We start from the raw sequence: 20,705 nt of genomic DNA on the forward strand, positions 1-20,705 counted from the left end.
AAATTTTACTTAAAAATGTAATCGTCCATTTACCAGGACACCCTTGTTTTCCCCCCTTTGTTGCCCCTAATTTCTAAACGTTTCGAGCCATAACCCCCAAAAGCCAATCATAACCATCCCTTGCTGGTATGGAACCTTGTGGTATAATTTCAGAGAGATCCATAGGCCGTATAATAAAATATTGTCTGGAAACTAGAAAAATGCTTATTTGGGCCCCATTTTGGCCCCTAATTTCTTCACTATTAGGACTTTAGGTGTCAGACCACCAATTACTCCCTCCAATTTAGAACGTATGTAAAAGTAGTCCTACTTTGACACAAAATAGTGCTTTTGATGTCATTGTTTACTTAAACTAACCAACAAATTTGCAGAAATGAAACTTTTGGTGAAAGGGAAATATATTTAGACCATTTTGAGCCAAAATTCACTTGTCTATGAGTTTGCATTAAAAATTCAGGATTAATGCGCTACATAGTACACTAATTTAAGATTTCCAGAAAACCGGGAGTTATTTTGGTAGTACCTGTCTTTTCAAAATCAGAAATTTGTTACAAGACTTTAAACATTGGTTGAAAATTGGCATGTAGGAAGGTGATACATGTACAATTCAGGATATACCTGGTTTCCTTGAAGTTAAACTTAAGGTAAAATATTTAGAAAGCTGTGAAAATTGCAAAATTTGGTTAAACAGATAGGGATTTTTAATTGGTGGTCTGACACCTTTAAGGGAAATGCGGTGAAACCCCAAATTTAGAAAACAATTGATTTTTTTTACTTATCTGATCATATGAAGTGATAGTAGTCACATTTCAATCTTTTTGGGGGCAAAAAGTCACATATTGCAAATTTAGAGCCTTAGACCTGAATTTGTGCTATTTTTAGCTTTTCCCACCCTGACAATATGCTTTCACATAAAAAAAATGTCCCAAATTGTTATAAATGCACAGCAAGATGTTTCTGTGGTATTAACATTAAAACATGGTTATTTTACAACCCAAAAAAGTTCTTGTCATCAAGATTTAATGAAATTATTTGATTTTTATCCCTTATAGCATTGCGTCATAGCATGTATTTGGCAGATAACATAGCCTGATGTAAACATTGCAAAAACTCACAAAAATCCCATTTATTATCTCAAATGAAAGTTTTATGCCTTAAGTTGTATTAACTGATAGAAAATAAAAACATTTAAATGACCATGACTGCACTTTTGATCATTTAATAGTCCCATTACTTACACCAGGTGTAAAAAAGGGGGGTCAATATTCCTTGACTCTTCAATACCTTGAATTTTTTACTTAACCCATTGTAAAAATTGTGGAAAGTCTTTTAAGAAGTAGAACAAACAAGAAAAAAATCAACAAAACTGATCTTGATATTGAAAGTTTATGTTCCTGTAGTCCAAAATGAAATTTTCAAGTATTTTCTATCAAAGTCATACATTACAGTCAGTTTAAATTGAGCTGTGAAATTTGTAATATAAGTCACATTATGCTCAGATAGGATGTTTCTGACTTCAAATTGACTAAGGATTAAGAATAAAGCAAAGCAAAGATTTCTGAGCAACTTTTTTGGCTCTTTAGGTGTCAGACCACCAATTACTCCCTCCAATTTAGAACGTATGTAAAAGTAGTCCTACTTTGACACAAAATAGTGCTTTTGATGTCATTGTTTACTTAAACTAACCAACAAATTTGCAGAAATGAAACTTTTGGTGAAAGGGAAATATATTTAGACCATTTTGAGCCAAAATTCACTTGTCTATGAGTTTGCATTAAAAATTCAGGATTAATGCGCTACATAGTACACTAATTTAAGATTTCCAGAAAACCGGGAGTTATTTTGGTAGTACCTGTCTTTTCAAAATCAGAAATTTGTTACAAGACTTTAAACATTGGTTGAAAATTGGCATGTAGGAAGGTGATACATGTACAATTCAGGATATACCTGGTTTCCTTGAAGTTAAACTTAAGGTAAAATATTTAGAAAGCTGTGAAAATTGCAAAATTTGGTTGAACAGATAGGGATTTTTAATTGGTGGTCTGACACCTTTAAGGGAAATGCGGTGAAACCCCAAATTTAGAAAACAATTGATTGTTTTTACTTATCTGATCATATGAAGTGATAGTAGTCACATTTCAATCTTTTTGGGGGCAAAAAGTCACATATTGCAAATTAAGAGCCTTAGACCTGAATTTGTGCTATTTTTAGCTTTTCCCACCCTGACAATATGCTTTCACATAAAAAAAAAATGTCCCAAATTGTTATAAATGCACAGCAAGATGTTTCTGTGGTATTAACATTAAAACATGGTTATTTTACAACCAAAAAAAGTTCTTGTCATCAAGATTTAATGAAATTATTTGATTTTTATCCCTTATATCATTGCGTCATAGCATGTATTTGGCAGATAACATAGCCTGATGTAAACATTGCAAAAACTCACAAAAATCCCATTTATTATCTCAAATGAAAGTTTTATGCCTTAAGTTGTATTAACTGATAGAAAATAAAAACATTTAAATGACCATGACTGCACTTTTGATCATTTAATAGTCCCATTACTTACACCAGGTGTAAAAAAGGGGGGTCAATATTCCTTGACTCTTCAATACCTTGAATTTTTTACTTAACCCATTGTAAAAATTGTGGAAAGTCTTTTAAGAAGTAGAACAAACAAGAAAAAAATCAACAAAACTGATCTTGATATTGAAAGTTTATGTTCCTGTAGTCCAAAATGAAATTTTCAAGTATTTTCTATCAAAGTCATACATTACAGTCAGTTTAAATTGAGCTGTGAAATTTGTAATATAAGTCATATTATGCTCAGATAGGATGTTTCTGACTTCAAATTGACTAAGGATTAAGAATAAAGCAAAGCAAAGATTTCTGAGCAACTTTTTTGGCTCTTTAAGGGAAATGCGATGAAACCCCAAATTTAGAAAACAATTGATTTTTTTTACTTAACTGATCATATGAAGTGATAGTAGTCACATTTCAATCTTTTTGGGGGCAAAAAGTCACATATTGCAAATTTAGAGCCTTAGACCTGAATTTGTGCTATTTTTAGCTTTTCCCACCCTGACAATATGCTTTCACATAAAAAAAATGTCCCAAATTGTTACAAATGCACAGCAAGATGTTTCTGTGGTATTAACATTAAAACATGGTTATTTTACCACCAAAAAAAGTTCTTGTCATCAAGATTTAATGAAATTATTTGATTTTTATCCCTTATATCATTGCGTCATAGCATGTATTTGGCAGATAACATAGCCTGATGTAAACATTGCAAAAACTCACAAAAATCCCATTTATTATCTCAAATGAAAGTTTTATGCCTTAAGTTGTATTAACTGATAGAAAATAAAAACATTTAAATGACCATGACTGCACTTTTGATCATTTAATAGTCCCATTACTTACACCAGGTGTAAAAAAGGGGGGTCAATATTCCTTGACTCTTCAATACCTTGAATTTTTTACTTAACCCATTGTAAAAATTGTGGAAAGTCTTTTAAGAAGTAGAACAAACAAGAAAAAAATCAACAAAACTGATCTTGATATTGAAAGTTTATGTTCCTGTAGTCCAAAATGAAATTTTCAAGTATTTTCTATCAAAGTCATACATTACAGTCAGTTTAAATTGAGCTGTGAAATTTGTAATATAAGTCACATTATGCTCAGATAGGATGTTTCTGACTTCAAATTGACTAAGGATTAAGAATAAAGCAAAGCAAAGATTTCTGAGCAACTTTTTTGGCTCTTTAGGTGTCAGACCACCAATTACTCCCTCCAATTTAGAACGTATGTAAAAGTAGTCCTACTTTGACACAAAATAGTGCTTTTGATGTCATTGTTTACTTAAACTAACCAACCGATTTGCAGAAATGAAACTTTTGGTGAAAGGGAAATATAATTAGACCATTTTGAGCCAAAATTCACTTGTCTATGAGTTTGCATTAAAAATTCAGGATTAATGCGCTACATAGTACACTAATTTAAGATTTCCAGAAAACCGGGAGTTATTTTGGTAGTACCTGTCTTTTCAAAATCAGAAATTTGTTACAAGACTTTAAACATTGGTTGAAAATTGGCATGTAGGAAGGTGATACATGTACAATTCAGGATATACCTGGTTTCCTTGAAGTTAAACTTAAGGTAAAATATTTAGAAAGCTGTGAAAATTGCAAAATTTGGTTGAACAGATAGGGATTTTTAATTGGTGGTCTGACACCTTTAAGGGAAATGCGGTGAAACCCCAAATTTAGAAAACAATTGATTTTTTTTACTTATCTGATCATATGAAGTGATAGTAGTCACATTTCAATCTTTTTGGGGGCAAAAAGTCACATATTGCAAATTTAGAGCCTTAGACCTGAATTTGTGCTATTTTTAGCTTTTCCCACCCTGACAATATGCTTTCACATAAAAAAAAATGTCCCAAATTGTTATAAATGCACAGCAAGATGTTTCTGTGGTATTAACATTAAAACATGGTTATTTTACAACCAAAAAAAGTTCTTGTCATCAAGATTTAACATGTTTAATGAAATTATTTGATTTTTTTCCCTTATATCATTGCGTCATAGCATGTATTTGGCAGATAACATAGCCTGATGTAAACATTGCAAAAACTCACAAAAATCCCATTTATTATCTCAAATGAAAGTTTTATGCCTTAAGTTGTATTAACTGATAGAAAATAAAAACATTTAAATGACCATGACTGCACTTTTGATCATTTAATAGTCCCATTACTTACACCAGGTGTAAAAAAGGGGGGTCAATATTCCTTGACTCTTCAATACCTTGAATTTTTTACTAAACCCATTGTAAAAATTGTGGAAAGTCTTTTAAGAAGTAGAACAAACAAGAAAAAAATCAACAAAACTGATCTTGATATTGAAAGTTTATGTTCCTGTAGTCCAAAATGAAATTTTCAAGTATTTTCTATCAAAGTCATACATTACAGTCAGTTTAAATTGAGCTGTGAAATTTGTAATATAAGTCACATTATGCTCAGATAAGATGTTTCTGACTTCAAATTGACTAAGGATTAAGAATAAAGCAAAGCAAAGATTTCTAAGCAACTTTTTTGGCTCTTTAAGGGAAATGCGATGAAACCCCAAATTTAGAAAACAATTGATTTTTTTTACTTAACTGATCATATGAAGTGATAGTAGTCACATTTCAATCTTTTGGGGGGCAAAAAGTCACATATTGCAAATTTAGAGCCTTAGACCTGAATTTGTGCTATTTTTAGCTTTTCCCACCCTGACAATATGCTTTCACATAAAAAAATGTCCCAAATTGTTATAAATGCACAGCAAGATGTTTCTGTGGTATTAACATTAAAACATGGTTATTTTACCACCAAAAAAAGTTCTTGTCATCAAGATTTAATGAAATTATTTGATTTTTATCCCTTATATCATTGCGTCATAGCATGTATTTGGCAGATAACATAGCCTGATGTAAACATTGCAAAAACTCACAAAAATCCCATTTATTATCTCAAATGAAAGTTTTATGCCTTAAGTTGTATTAACTGATAGAAAATAAAAACATTTAAATGACCATGACTGCACTTTTGATCATTTAATAGTCTCATTACTTACACCAGGTGTAAAAAAGGGAGGTCAATATTCCTTGACTCTTCAATACCTTGAATTTTTTACTTAACCCATTGTAAAAATTGTGGAAAGTCTTTTAAGAAGTAGAACAAACAAGAAAAAAATCAACAAAACTGATCTTGATATTGAAAGTTTATGTTCCTGTAGTCCAAAATGAAATTTTCAAGTATTTTCTATCAAAGTCATACATTACAGTCAGTTTAAATTGAGCTGTGAAATTTGTAATATAAGTCACATTATGCTCAGATAGGATGTTTCTGACTTCAAATTGACTAAGGATTAAGAATAAAGCAAAGCAAAGATTTCTGAGCAACTTTTTTGGCTCTTTAGGTGTCAGACCACCAATTACTCCCTCCAATTTAGAACGTATGTAAAAGTAGTCCTACTTTGACACAAAATAGTGCTTTTGATGTCATTGTTTACTTAAACTAACCAACAAATTTGCAGAAATGAAACTTTTGGTGAAAGGGAAATATATTTAGACCATTTTGAGCCAAAATTCACTTGTCTATGAGTTTGCATTAAAAATTCAGGATTAATGCGCTACATAGTACACTAATTTAAGATTTCCAGAAAACCGGGAGTTATTTTGGTAGTACCTGTCTTTTCAAAATCAGAAATTTGTTACAAGACTTTAAACATTGGTTGAAAATTGGCATGTAGGAAGGTGATACATGTACAATTCAGGATATACCTGGTTTCCTTGAAGTTAAACTTAAGGTAAAATATTTAGAAAGCTGTGAAAATTGCAAAATTTGGTTAAACAGATAGGGATTTTTAATTGGTGGTCTGACACCTTTAAGGGAAATGCGGTGAAACCCCAAATTTAGAAAACAATTGATTTTTTTTACTTATCTGATCATATGAAGTGATAGTAGTCACATTTCAATCTTTTTGGGGGCAAAAAGTCACATATTGCAAATTTAGAGCCTTAGACCTGAATTTGTGCTATTTTTAGCTTTTCCCACCCTGACAATATGCTTTCACATAAAAAAAATGTCCCAAATTGTTATAAATGCACAGCAAGATGTTTCTGTGGTATTAACATTAAAACATGGTTATTTTACAACCCAAAAAAGTTCTTGTCATCAAGATTTAATGAAATTATTTGATTTTTATCCCTTATAGCATTGCGTCATAGCATGTATTTGGCAGATAACATAGCCTGATGTAAACATTGCAAAAACTCACAAAAATCCCATTTATTATCTCAAATGAAAGTTTTATGCCTTAAGTTGTATTAACTGATAGAAAATAAAAACATTTAAATGACCATGACTGCACTTTTGATCATTTAATAGTCCCATTACTTACACCAGGTGTAAAAAAGGGGGGTCAATATTCCTTGACTCTTCAATACCTTGAATTTTTTACTTAACCCATTGTAAAAATTGTGGAAAGTCTTTTAAGAAGTAGAACAAACAAGAAAAAAATCAACAAAACTGATCTTGATATTGAAAGTTTATGTTCCTGTAGTCCAAAATGAAATTTTCAAGTATTTTCTATCAAAGTCATACATTACAGTCAGTTTAAATTGAGCTGTGAAATTTGTAATATAAGTCACATTATGCTCAGATAGGATGTTTCTGACTTCAAATTGACTAAGGATTAAGAATAAAGCAAAGCAAAGATTTCTGAGCAACTTTTTTGGCTCTTTAGGTGTCAGACCACCAATTACTCCCTCCAATTTAGAACGTATGTAAAAGTAGTCCTACTTTGACACAAAATAGTGCTTTTGATGTCATTGTTTACTTAAACTAACCAACAAATTTGCAGAAATGAAACTTTTGGTGAAAGGGAAATATATTTAGACCATTTTGAGCCAAAATTCACTTGTCTATGAGTTTGCATTAAAAATTCAGGATTAATGCGCTACATAGTACACTAATTTAAGATTTCCAGAAAACCGGGAGTTATTTTGGTAGTACCTGTCTTTTCAAAATCAGAAATTTGTTACAAGACTTTAAACATTGGTTGAAAATTGGCATGTAGGAAGGTGATACATGTACAATTCAGGATATACCTGGTTTCCTTGAAGTTAAACTTAAGGTAAAATATTTAGAAAGCTGTGAAAATTGCAAAATTTGGTTGAACAGATAGGGATTTTTAATTGGTGGTCTGACACCTTTAAGGGAAATGCGGTGAAACCCCAAATTTAGAAAACAATTGATTGTTTTTACTTATCTGATCATATGAAGTGATAGTAGTCACATTTCAATCTTTTTGGGGGCAAAAAGTCACATATTGCAAATTAAGAGCCTTAGACCTGAATTTGTGCTATTTTTAGCTTTTCCCACCCTGACAATATGCTTTCACATAAAAAAAAAATGTCCCAAATTGTTATAAATGCACAGCAAGATGTTTCTGTGGTATTAACATTAAAACATGGTTATTTTACAACCAAAAAAAGTTCTTGTCATCAAGATTTAATGAAATTATTTGATTTTTATCCCTTATATCATTGCGTCATAGCATGTATTTGGCAGATAACATAGCCTGATGTAAACATTGCAAAAACTCACAAAAATCCCATTTATTATCTCAAATGAAAGTTTTATGCCTTAAGTTGTATTAACTGATAGAAAATAAAAACATTTAAATGACCATGACTGCACTTTTGATCATTTAATAGTCCCATTACTTACACCAGGTGTAAAAAAGGGGGGTCAATATTCCTTGACTCTTCAATACCTTGAATTTTTTACTTAACCCATTGTAAAAATTGTGGAAAGTCTTTTAAGAAGTAGAACAAACAAGAAAAAAATCAACAAAACTGATCTTGATATTGAAAGTTTATGTTCCTGTAGTCCAAAATGAAATTTTCAAGTATTTTCTATCAAAGTCATACATTACAGTCAGTTTAAATTGAGCTGTGAAATTTGTAATATAAGTCATATTATGCTCAGATAGGATGTTTCTGACTTCAAATTGACTAAGGATTAAGAATAAAGCAAAGCAAAGATTTCTGAGCAACTTTTTTGGCTCTTTAAGGGAAATGCGATGAAACCCCAAATTTAGAAAACAATTGATTTTTTTTACTTAACTGATCATATGAAGTGATAGTAGTCACATTTCAATCTTTTTGGGGGCAAAAAGTCACATATTGCAAATTTAGAGCCTTAGACCGGAATTTGTGCTATTTTTAGCTTTTCCCACCCTGACAATATGCTTTCACATAAAAAAAATGTCCCAAATTGTTACAAATGCACAGCAAGATGTTTCTGTGGTATTAACATTAAAACATGGTTATTTTACCACCAAAAAAAGTTCTTGTCATCAAGATTTAATGAAATTATTTGATTTTTATCCCTTATATCATTGCGTCATAGCATGTATTTGGCAGATAACATAGCCTGATGTAAACATTGCAAAAACTCACAAAAATCCCATTTATTATCTCAAATGAAAGTTTTATGCCTTAAGTTGTATTAACTGATAGAAAATAAAAACATTTAAATGACCATGACTGCACTTTTGATCATTTAATAGTCCCATTACTTACACCAGGTGTAAAAAAGGGGGGTCAATATTCCTTGACTCTTCAATACCTTGAATTTTTTACTTAACCCATTGTAAAAATTGTGGAAAGTCTTTTAAGAAGTAGAACAAACAAGAAAAAAATCAACAAAACTGATCTTGATATTGAAAGTTTATGTTCCTGTAGTCCAAAATGAAATTTTCAAGTATTTTCTATCAAAGTCATACATTACAGTCAGTTTAAATTGAGCTGTGAAATTTGTAATATAAGTCACATTATGCTCAGATAGGATGTTTCTGACTTCAAATTGACTAAGGATTAAGAATAAAGCAAAGCAAAGATTTCTGAGCAACTTTTTTGGCTCTTTAGGTGTCAGACCACCAATTACTCCCTCCAATTTAGAACGTATGTAAAAGTAGTCCTACTTTGACACAAAATAGTGCTTTTGATGTCATTGTTTACTTAAACTAACCAACCGATTTGCAGAAATGAAACTTTTGGTGAAAGGGAAATATAATTAGACCATTTTGAGCCAAAATTCACTTGTCTATGAGTTTGCATTAAAAATTCAGGATTAATGCGCTACATAGTACACTAATTTAAGATTTCCAGAAAACCGGGAGTTATTTTGGTAGTACCTGTCTTTTCAAAATCAGAAATTTGTTACAAGACTTTAAACATTGGTTGAAAATTGGCATGTAGGAAGGTGATACATGTACAATTCAGGATATACCTGGTTTCCTTGAAGTTAAACTTAAGGTAAAATATTTAGAAAGCTGTGAAAATTGCAAAATTTGGTTGAACAGATAGGGATTTTTAATTGGTGGTCTGACACCTTTAAGGGAAATGCGGTGAAACCCCAAATTTAGAAAACAATTGATTTTTTTTACTTATCTGATCATATGAAGTGATAGTAGTCACATTTCAATCTTTTTGGGGGCAAAAAGTCACATATTGCAAATTTAGAGCCTTAGACCTGAATTTGTGCTATTTTTAGCTTTTCCCACCCTGACAATATGCTTTCACATAAAAAAAAATGTCCCAAATTGTTATAAATGCACAGCAAGATGTTTCTGTGGTATTAACATTAAAACATGGTTATTTTACAACCAAAAAAAGTTCTTGTCATCAAGATTTAACATGTTTAATGAAATTATTTGATTTTTTTCCCTTATATCATTGCGTCATAGCATGTATTTGGCAGATAACATAGCCTGATGTAAACATTGCAAAAACTCACAAAAATCCCATTTATTATCTCAAATGAAAGTTTTATGCCTTAAGTTGTATTAACTGATAGAAAATAAAAACATTTAAATGACCATGACTGCACTTTTGATCATTTAATAGTCCCATTACTTACACCAGGTGTAAAAAAGGGGGGTCAATATTCCTTGACTCTTCAATACCTTGAATTTTTTACTTAACCCATTGTAAAAATTGTGGAAAGTCTTTTAAGAAGTAGAACAAACAAGAAAAAAATCAACAAAACTGATCTTGATATTGAAAGTTTATGTTCCTGTAGTCCAAAATGAAATTTTCAAGTATTTTCTATCAAAGTCATACATTACAGTCAGTTTAAATTGAGCTGTGAAATTTGTAATATAAGTCACATTATGCTCAGATAAGATGTTTCTGACTTCAAATTGACTAAGGATTAAGAATAAAGCAAAGCAAAGATTTCTGAGCAACTTTTTTGGCTCTTTAAGGGAAATGCGATGAAACCCCAAATTTAGAAAACAATTGATTTTTTTTACTTAACTGATCATATGAAGTGATAGTAGTCACATTTCAATCTTTTGGGGGGCAAAAAGTCACATATTGCAAATTTAGAGCCTTAGACCTGAATTTGTGCTATTTTTAGCTTTTCCCACCCTGACAATATGCTTTCACATAAAAAAATGTCCCAAATTGTTATAAATGCACAGCAAGATGTTTCTGTGGTATTAACATTAAAACATGGTTATTTTACCACCAAAAAAAGTTCTTGTCATCAAGATTTAATGAAATTATTTGATTTTTATCCCTTATATCATTGCGTCATAGCATGTATTTGGCAGATAACATAGCCTGATGTAAACATTGCAAAAACTCACAAAAATCCCATTTATTATCTCAAATGAAAGTTTTATGCCTTAAGTTGTATTAACTGATAGAAAATAAAAACATTTAAATGACCATGACTGCACTTTTGATCATTTAATAGTCTCATTACTTACACCAGGTGTAAAAAAGGGAGGTCAATATTCCTTGACTCTTCAATACCTTGAATTTTTTACTTAACCCATTGTAAAAATTGTGGAAAGTCTTTTAAGAAGTAGAACAAACAAGAAAAAAATCAACAAAACTGATCTTGATATTGAAAGTTTATGTTCCTGTAGTCCAAAATGAAATTTTCAAGTATTTTCTATCAAAGTCATACATTACAGTCAGTTTAAATTGAGCTGTGAAATTTGTAATATAAGTCACATTATGCTCAGATAGGATGTTTCTGACTTCAAATTGACTAAGGATTAAGAATAAAGCAAAGCAAAGATTTCTGAGCAACTTTTTTGGCTCTTTAGGTGTCAGACCACCAATTACTCCCTCCAATTTAGAACGTATGTAAAAGTAGTCCTACTTTGACACAAAATAGTGCTTTTGATGTCATTGTTTACTTAAACTAACCAACAAATTTGCAGAAATGAAACTTTTGGTGAAAGGGAAATATATTTAGACCATTTTGAGCCAAAATTCACTTGTCTATGAGTTTGCATTAAAAATTCAGGATTAATGCGCTACATAGTACACTAATTTAAGATTTCCAGAAAACCGGGAGTTATTTTGGTAGTACCTGTCTTTTCAAAATCAGAAATTTGTTACAAGACTTTAAACATTGGTTGAAAATTGGCATGTAGGAAGGTGATACATGTACAATTCAGGATATACCTGGTTTCCTTGAAGTTAAACTTAAGGTAAAATATTTAGAAAGCTGTGAAAATTGCAAAATTTGGTTGAACAGATAGTGATTTTTAATTGGTGGTCTGACACCTTTAAGGGAAATGCGATGAAACCCCAAATTTAGAAAACAATTGATTTTTTTTACTTAACTGATCATATGAAGTGATAGTAGTCACATTTCAATCTTTTTGGGGGCAAAAAGTCACATATTGCAAATTTAGAGCCTTAGACCTGAATTTGTGCTATTTTTAGCTTTTCCCACCCTGACAATATGCTTTCACATAAAAAAATGTCCCAAATTGTTATAAATGCACAGCAAGATGTTTCTGTGGTATTAACATTAAAACATGGTTATTTTACCACCAAAAAAAGTTCTTGTCATCAAGATTTAATGAAATTATTTGATTTGTATCCCTTATATCATTGTGTCATAGCATGTATTTGGCAGATAACATAGCCTGATGTAAACATTGCAAAAACTCACAAAAATCCCATTTATTATCTCAAATGAAAGTTTTATGCCTTAAGTTGTATTAACTGATAGAAAATAAAAACATTTAAATGACCATGACTGCACTTTTGATCATTTAATAGTCCCATTACTTACACCAGGTGTAAAAAAAGGGGGGTCAATATTCCTTGACTCTTCAATACCTTGAATTTTTTACTTAACCCATTGTAAAAATTGTGGAAAGTCTTTTAAGAAGTAGAACAAACAAGAAAAAAATCAACAAAACTGATCTTGATATTGAAAGTTTATGTTCCTGTAGTCCAAAATGAAATTTTCAAGTATTTTCTATCAAAGTCATACATTACAGTCAGTTTAAATTGAGCTGTGAAATTTGTAATATAAGTCACATTATGCTCAGATAGGATGTTTCTGACTTCAAATTGACTAAGGATTAAGAATAAAGCAAAGCAAAGATTTCTGAGCAACTTTTTTGGCTCTTTAGGTGTCAGACCACCAATTACTCCCTCCAATTTAGAACGTATGTAAAAGTAGTCCTACTTTGACACAAAATAGTGCTTTTGATGTCATTGTTTACTTAAACTAACCAACAAATTTGCAGAAATGAAACTTTTGGTGAAAGGGAAATATATTTAGACCATTTTGAGCCAAAATTCACTTGTCTATGAGTTTGCATTAAAAATTCAGGATTAATGCGCTACATAGTACACTAATTTAAGATTTCCAGAAAACCGGGAGTTATTTTGGTAGTACCTGTCTTTTCAAAATCAGAAATTTGTTACAAGACTTTAAACATCATGGTTGAAAATTGGCATGTAGGCAGGTGATACATGTACAATTCAGGATATACCTGGTTTCCTTGAAGTTAAACTTAAGGTAAAATATTTAGAAAGCTGTGAAAATTGCAAAATTTGGTTGAACAGATAGGGATTTTTAATTGGTGGTCTGACACCTACAACCCCCAAAATCAATCCCAATCTTCATTTTGTGTTTATAAACCTTGTGTTTAAATTTCATAGATTTCTATTCACTTATAAATTTACTAAAGTTATTGTTTGGAAACCAAGTGTCTTCAGATGACACTGACGACAAGGAAAAGGACAAAGAGGACGAGGACAACAACGTGATAGCAATATCTTCATGTATGAAGACAAAAAGTCTGTGGAAAACCGATTATTTTAGGGAATTTTCTAAGTTCAAGGACCATAACTCTGCAGAAAATCATCAGACCGGAACGAATCTAACTTGAAGAACTGTAACTTGTCATGATAAAAGTCTACAATAATTATCAAATCAATATCTTCAAGAATAAAAAAAAAAGTGTGGAAAAAAGATTATTTTAGTGAAGGACTATAACTCTGAACAAAATCATCAGACCTGAACGAGTGTTGACATTTCCGCGTATTTTCATTTTTTGGTGGTTTTTTTTACCCTCCTGAAAACGATTTGGAACGAAATGCAGAAAATTTATGAACATTTAAAAAAATGTATTTAGATTGATTTTTCAATGCCCTTTTGTTTACCTTTTACGCTTTTTTACGAAAAGATCTATAAAATAGAGACATCTAAAATACAAGGGAGATAATTGATGTCGAGATCAACTCGTACCTTTTCCAATTCGTACCATATATATTTTTACTAACTCGTAACTCTTTTTATAACACTAAATTGTGTGTCATTTAATCATGGGTTATACCGTAAATTTAATCGCTATTTTGTACCTCATAATTGATGTAGTGACATGACTTTCTCAAGTGCCTTTTTTCCTCAAAAATTAATTAAACTATATACTGTACACAATAGATGGTACACACCGGGGGTACACAACGGTTATGACACAGTGAACCACTGTTTGACTTTATTGAATCCGAAAGTAATGTATTATAAAAAAAAGTGTTCGATATAAATGCGATATTAACTGACAGCAGGGAGCAGTATAGACATTAGACATTATTTATTATACCAATCATGGGCCCTTGTCGGGCAAGATACAAAAACATCATAATACAATGATTATATAAACATTAGTGAAATACACAATAAGTAATACACAAATAATAAATTGATAATATGAGCAATGTAGGATATAATTATGGTAAGAGGCATTGAGTGCAATGAGGCCGATTTGATATTAAAAGAATATGATATAAAGTTTATTAATACGGAAACAAAAAAAGTTAAAAAAGTAAATCAATTTATCATATATTTACTACTAAATACAACAATTTTGTATATCTAACAAGTGTGGACACAGATCAGTCTGGATAGTATGTTTGGATGTTTGATAGTGTTTTCTGACAGAAAGGGGTCTTTGGTTCCCCCATAGGTTTCTATGTTGAACTGTGATGCACAGTGACATCAGACCTGTAAAAAGCACTTACAAAGCAGTGTCTTTTATTTATATTTAGTTTTAATGTCATGGAGGAGAAACCAATTTGTAATCAGTGCCAACAGTTCATAGATTTTATATAGTGAGACATTCCTTAAGCTGCAGAATACACCATGGCTGGTTTCCATTAATGTCAGTGTCCCAAGAAAACGTATTTTGATTCTTTTTGTTCTGATGTTTGAGTGATTCAGTGACGTTGTCAGTCAGAATGGTTGTATAGCAGGGATGGGGTCGATTACTTTAAAATGTAATCGATTAAATTACAATTACTTTGCTAATAAAATGTAATCGATTACATTACAATTACACCCTATTTCATATGTAATCGATTACATTAGATTACTTTTCTTTATTGTAATCATGATTACTTTAGATTACTTATGATTACATTGTATATTGCTATATCAAAGTTTTTTTATAACTTTTTATCCGCTTATTTTGGTGATTTTTTTTAAAAGCCTTAATTTATTCATCTTTTAAAAGAATTTATAGACAAGACAGTTACAGTTACAGTGTAACATGTGTAATTTTATAAAATAGCTATAGACAAGTGTCCTTTCTCTATGTAAAAGATGTAACTTAATTTTTAACTACAAATTGTAACCAACTGCCTAATTAACAAAAGAACTGAAAATAAGGAAAAATTAATTAAGTATAGTTTTATTGTCTGTTGGGACATAATTGACACATCCATTAATGTTTTTACAGGTGTTAATCACTACTTCCATTTTTTTAAACAAACAATGGGTGGGCTTGGGTATTAAAATTTTATTGTCTTAATAACGATATAAATAAAGTTAAAAGTGGTTGATTGTCATTATTTGTTTGAAAATTTTTAATACTTGATCTAATTGAAATTAATAGAATTATTGTCAGGTGAAAACACAAAACAGTTTTGTAACTTAGGAAAGATTATACATTTCTCTTTATATTAAGCAACAGTTTATTGTATTGATGAAACTTCTGACGTCACCTTTTGTTTACTATGCATATTGTTTGCAATATTTATGCCATATGTATACACTGTACATGTACAAAATGTACTTGTTTATACTGGTGAGCCTTAAGGCTAATAAATTTGATAAAGAATAAAAATAAGAAAGCACATATTATACACGAATTTATGGAAAATAAAATTCATTCAATTTTGTCAATAAATGAAACCTGGTTTTAACTTCCATTTTGAATTAAGTGGGCTTATATATTTATGCCGACCATCAAAGTCAAATAGGAACTAAATGTTTTCTGCATTTGAATTTCAATGTATTTATGTAAAAATATTGGGTAAACTAATATGAACATGATGAAATTGGAGTTGATATCAGAAGTTTTCAATCAAGGAAAACAAATGCTTTCAAGGCATATTCTTGTATCATAAGAGCTCAATTTCACTAAGAAATATTGGACAGTAAATTTCTTTTTGTAAACTGTTAAAACAAAATAAAACACTTGGTTATACAAATTTATTATATAGATGATCACATTAAACAAGGTCCCATCATTGTGATTACTTAAGTTTCATGATTTTTCATTCAAGCTTTACATTTTCTTATTTTCATCTTGTCTATCAAAAACTATTTTCATATTTATACAAGATTTGTAATCATCAAGTAATCTGATGAATGTAATCTTAAAGTAATCTAAAAGTAATCATGATTACACCTGTTTTTTGCCATGTAATCGATTACATTACGATTACTTGTAATCAGAAATGACATGATTACTGATTACATAGGATTACACTGCAAAATGTAATCGATTACAGCTGATTACGATTACTGATTACGATTACCCCATGCCTGTTGTATAGTGCCGACATTCTTTGAGTGCTTCGGGTATATAAATATGTACAGTACTGTAATTGAATTTGTGCATGTAAAAAAAATATACTTGCTAACATTAACAGTATTTATAAATGAATGATCATTTAAACTCTATGTTTATGTTTATAAAAAGTGTTACAAAACCACCTAGCATTATATTGTTAGTAGAATTATATTGCTGACAGTTGTGATGATCCTACCTTACAGCAGATCATGTGCTATTTGAGTTGTGTGTCAAATTTTTATTTCACAAAGAATGCATACATATTTTTTAAGGGGCCAGCTGAAGGACGCCTCCGGGTGCGGGAGTTTCTCGCTACACTGAAGACCCATTGATGGCCTCGGCTGTTGTCTGCTCTATGGTCGGGTTGTTGTCGCTTTGACACACTCCCCATTTCCTTTTTCAATTTTATTTTTATTTGGATAACAATGAACTGAATTCAAAGCAAAGCAATTCAAAATACACTTAGACAAAAAGCTCCATTCAGTGATATACTTTGTGATAGATTAATACTTATGACACTTATAATGAACATTAATCCGTCATAACCACCTCTACGATCATTGATGATCTAGCAAACATGCCAAACTACATGGATCAGAAGTCTTAAAAAAGACAATTTTTTTTATATTATATATACGTATCAAAATTAAAACATATTTAGTTGTGGTCAAAGCATTCAGTTGTCACTTCATGCGCACGTTAATGATATATGCTGAGTGTCCCTCTTTTTTTGAATAATATCCACTTGACATTTATTTTAAGGAATATGACAAAGTAGATCGAGAGGATGAACTTCTTTCACCAAAATAATAGTATGCATGTATTTTTAAAATGATGTTGATGATGGCCTGATTGCAATCTAATTAAAATATTGATCTCTGATTACGTTATACTATATGTAGTATCAGAGATCAATATTTTAATTAGATTGTAGTATAACGTAATCATAGATCAATGTTTTAATTAGATTGGCCTGATTGTAATTTTCTGAGGTTTGACATTTTATTTTTAAGCTGTGTTTTATAAATGCAGTGGACTTTGGTGGAACATCAGATGAAGATTTAATTCATTTCCTACTATTGTGTCCGGCTTTACACCAGCAGAGAAAAGAAACATTTAGCAAACTCAAGTCTTATGTGATTTCAGTTATTGTCACAGGATATTGGTCTAAGCAATTTAAAGGACATTTGGATCTGATAAAACTTATTGTTGACAGCTCTTTTCTACTGCCATTGCTTAGACATAGGACTGAACTGGACAAAATTCAAAGATTGGCTACGGACATGTGTTATAGACTCCATTCTCAGCGTGTATGGAAATTACAAGGAAAATAATAACTGTGTACATGTAGTTAAATATATGTATAGACAATACATTCAGTGAAATAAGGAAAGATATGAAATGAACATTATGTACATATGTGTATAGGTAGAGGCAGGGGTGTCCTGCTTTCCATTGTATAACGAAGCGTCCTACATTTTTAGATTTTAGGTGCAGTAAATCTTATAAATAAATATTGATAGGGCCTAGATATTTTTACCTTTTAATTGCGTAAATTATTTTATCAGTCCTTAAATATTTTAGATTTTATCCGTGTACAGTGAATCTAGATTTTTAAAGTTATTTGGGGAACATTTTTAGTGTATAAGTTTTAATTAACTCCTGTCTGGATAATATCCGTTGAGGAGGTGTAATAATTGGAAGGATATACATATAGAAGAAGAAGAAAAAGAAGAAGAAGAAGAAGAAGAAGAAGAAGAAGAAGAAGAAGAAGACATGCCCAAAATTAAATATCAATAGGCCATAAAAGGGGGGGGGGGGTGGCCAACTAATCCTTATGGATGAGATGTTGTAAATCAGACAACCACACACCAAATATTGTTGACTTATAATTAATGGTTCCCCTCACCTTGAACTCAGAGGCGGATTTAAGGGGGGCAGGGGGCTCGGTCCCCCCTTTTTCGGGAAAAAATTTGGTTGCTTATAAAGGGAATCACTGAAGCGTGACTGGAGCGGGCCCCCTCTTAGGTCAGTCAGTGGGCCCCCACTTATGAAAATTTCTGGATCCGCCACTGGAACTTGCTTTATAAAAGTACACGTACATACACCCGGTTCATACCGAGTATCATTGAATTCTAATAAGTGTTTTATGTTAAACACAAATAGTAATGTGGAGTTATTTCACTGATAAATGTAGGAAGCCGTAGTATAGAGAACAACTAACCATCGGTTGAAGCACTGACAATCATATTCAATAAAAATTGTATTTGAATCACGAATTCAGTCAGGATCCTACTTCGTCAAAATTATCTCCCCATTACGCCAGTTCATTTTCACAATCGTAGAAATGGAAGTCATTGTAGGGATGACGCGCTACCAATTTTGCTCTTGGAAACCGATAAATTTATCCACATTGCACCAATACGATCCTTATATGTCAGTTATATTTTAAAAGACAAATGTATCAGCTAGCTAATGAGCATTAGTTAATGATCTTGTCTGCATTGTTTCAACTTAAAACTATTGTCTGATCGGTTGTCAGGTGGAATTTTCGAAAAATCATAAACATTTAAAAAAAATCTAATTAAATATTTCGTGGAAGGGCAGACTAGATTTTTTTAGTGGCTGAAGACTATAAACCATAGTTATCACACACAAAAAATTAGAATTTTTCGAAGATATGCATTTTCATCATCCAACTTGTAAGACTGTCGTCAAGTACTTTCAGTAAAATAATAGCTATTCGAACACACCTTCTCTGTTTTTGTGACTCATTAGATAGGTATTTCACTTGACCCATATTATTTCATCTTTTAGTACTGTTATTTTTTGTGTTATAAAGTCAACCTGTAGCTTTAATATATAAAAATGATAGAATCTGAAGCGAGACGATGTATGAAATATTCTTACTTTGTACGATACCAAGACAAAATACTCAACTCAAACACGCCCTAACATAAAAAGGTGCACTCGATTTTCTCTTTTCGATACAATTGTTACCTATTTTTTGGAATTTTTTCTTCAGTCACATAATGGAAGGGCAGACACGAAAATTACTGAACTAATAGATTGATATGTTTTCCGTCCGTGGTATTTTTTTCAAAAAAATCGGAGATTATGCATTTTCGTCATCCAACTTGAAAGATACCAATGTCGTCGACTTGATATCTAATTGTTCTGCTTAATTATGTACTAGAAAAATTGAAAACTTATGCAAATGGTGTTTTTAAAATGAAACACCTCGTTATTGAGAAGAAAATCGCAGTTTTGTTTGTTTCTATTAACTTTTAAAAATTTTGTCACTATAGTAAACAATACAGTAAATATTTATCGCCTTCTCTAACAAAGAGCTTCGATTCTTTTGTTCTATTTCAACCTGGTTTCCTACTGAATTGTGATTATAATCTTTAACAAATTGTTACTGTCATCATGGTCATTGGCTATGCCAAAAACAGCAAAAAAAAAATTGTACCTTTTGACTTACATAATCTTTAAAGACTTTAATTGTTGCAGCAAGACAAAACAAATAGACAACTTTCGAATTTGTTGCATTTCCAGACTCAAAAACTTTGCTTTTAGTGAACATCATTCGTGAGATTAGAGGCGTCGTCACTTCTGTTCCAATGTCGAGCGATTGGTTGATAAAAAAATAATGCTATATTAGTATTGCACGAATTTTTATGAAAATTAAATTCTTATGATTGATAATCAGCACTTCTGTTATTAAAGAAATGCTATTAGGTATCTTTTGGAATAAACATTTTTTATATGTATAATGACGATCAAGAAGACACTTGATGAACTGTCCATGGATACAGGCAGTCCCCGCTATCTGGTAAATGACGTCATAAAGGCGTGTATGATCGGCGAAATTTTCAAGTGAAGGACATGAACACAACTCTTAAAAATGGTCTAAATTGGGAAAGGGTTCAAATTCCTCACCTACAATTTCAGCTGTTAGTGTTA

At 31.1% G+C, this 20,705-nt stretch overlaps 1 protein-coding gene across 2 annotated transcripts in view; it reads right to left on the minus strand.

Moving 5' to 3' along the window:
• Positions 1–14,119, minus strand: part of LOC139492493 (ankyrin-1-like) — a 59,000-nt gene extending 44,881 nt beyond the window's left edge. Inside the window, exon 1 of one of the 2 annotated variants that reach the window (XM_071280670.1) lies at positions 14,047–14,119. The gene's annotated coding sequence lies outside the window, so the exon portion shown is untranslated. The remainder of the gene's footprint in view (positions 1–14,046) is intronic. The other variant, XM_071280668.1, reaches the window with a different exon arrangement.
• Positions 14,120–20,705: the final 6,586 nt, after the last annotated feature.

The sequence above is a fragment of the Mytilus edulis genome, chromosome 10 (assembly GCF_963676685.1).
Source record: "Mytilus edulis chromosome 10, xbMytEdul2.2, whole genome shotgun sequence".
Lineage (NCBI taxonomy): Eukaryota > Metazoa > Mollusca > Bivalvia > Mytilida > Mytilidae > Mytilus > Mytilus edulis.